Source organism: Eimeria maxima, genomic scaffold, assembly GCF_000499605.1.
Source record: "Eimeria maxima Weybridge genomic scaffold, Emw_scaff82, whole genome shotgun sequence".
Lineage (NCBI taxonomy): Eukaryota > Apicomplexa > Conoidasida > Eucoccidiorida > Eimeriidae > Eimeria > Eimeria maxima.
This window is the reverse complement of record NW_013563992.1, coordinates 615-2,500: the sequence shown is the minus strand read 5'-3', so window position 1 is coordinate 2,500 and position 1,886 is coordinate 615.

Sequence of the window (1,886 nt, the reverse complement as noted above, 5' to 3'; positions counted from 1 at the left end):
CTGCAGCAGCAGCTGCTGCTGCTTCTTTGCTGCTGCTGCTGCAGCAGTAGTTGGTGCTCTTTCTATGCTTCCTTCTGCATGCGCTGCTGCTGTTGTTGTTGCTGCTGCTGCTGCTGTGCTTTTTTGTGTATTTTTTCTTCTTTCCCTATGTATAATAAATATAATAAATAAAATAATTATATTTAATTCTTTTTTTTTATTCTTTTTATTATTTATATGTATAAATGTTGCATCTAGTGGTTATATATTAATATAATTATTTATTTATTTATTTATTTATTTATTTATTTATTTATTTATTTATTTATTTATGCATAGGCAGAAAAGATATTAGATGTATAAATATGTATATGTATATAATACATATAAATGTTCTTTTTTTTCCCTTTTTTTCCCCCCCAATAACCTAAATAACCTAAATAACCTAAATAAATAAATAAATAAATAAATAAATAAATAAATAATATATATTTATTTATTTATGCATGCAGAGGTAGCAAGAAAGACAAGAATATTAAATGTTGTATATAATGCATCTAATAATGAATTAGTAAGAACAAATACATTAGTAAAAAATTCTATTGTACATATAGATGCAACTCCCTTCAAGGCATGGTAAGTATTTATTTATTTATTTATTTATTTAATTAATTAATTAATTAATTATTTTATTTAATTTATTTATTTATTTATTTATTTATTTATTAGGTTTATTTTATTGCGCTTTTTTTGCTGTATTTTCTTGTTTTTATTCATATATATATATCTATAAATATAAATAAATAAATAAAATAAAATAAATAAATAAATAAATAAATAAATAAATAAATATATTATTTATTTGTTTATTTATTTATTTGTGCATGCATAAGTAGCAAAGATATTAAATATATGTATAAATGTGTATATATAATATGTATAATAAATAGATGTATATATATAATATAAATAAATAAATATATAAAATTTATATTATTTATTTATATTTATTTATATATATTTATTTATATTTATTTATTTATTTATTTATTTATTTATTTATTTATGTATACAGGTTCCGTTCTTATTATGGTATAGAGATAGGAAAAGAAGAGAATAAAGAAAATAAGGATAATAAGGAACCATCTAAGCATTTATTATATAAACAAGAAGAAAGAAGGAATAAAAATAATATAAATAAAATAAATAATAAAATAAATAAAATAGATCCTTTATTAGAGGAACAATTTAATACAGGAAGATTACTTGCATGCATAAGTAGTAGACCTGGACAAGTAGGAAGAGCAGATGGATATATATTAGAGGTAAATAAATTTATTTATTTATTTATTTATTTTATTTATTTATTTATTTATTTTCTTCTTTTATAGGGGTATAGGGGCTATTATTTACTTTTATTCTATCTATTTATTATTTATTTATTTTATATATATATGCGTATATATAAATGTATATGCATATGTGTATATATACGTATATATGTATATGTATATATGTATATATGTATATATTTATATATGTATATATACGTAAATAGCCGCAAAAAAAAGATAAAGAAGAATAAATAAATAATATTTATGTATTTCTTTTATCTTCTTTATTCCTTGCGGCAATAAAAAAGGACAAAAAAAAAAAAATAAAATAAAAAAAGGAGACTGCAGGGATGTTTTTTATTTTTATTTATTTATTACGTCCCCTTCACACTCCTCTTACATCTTTTTTTATTTATTTATTTATTTATTTATTTTATTTATTTATTTATTTATTTATTTTATTTATTTTATTTATTTATTTTATTTATTTGTTTAATTAATTAATTTATTTATTTATATTGTTTATTTTATTTATTTGTATTTATATACATATATAATTGTATATTTTATATA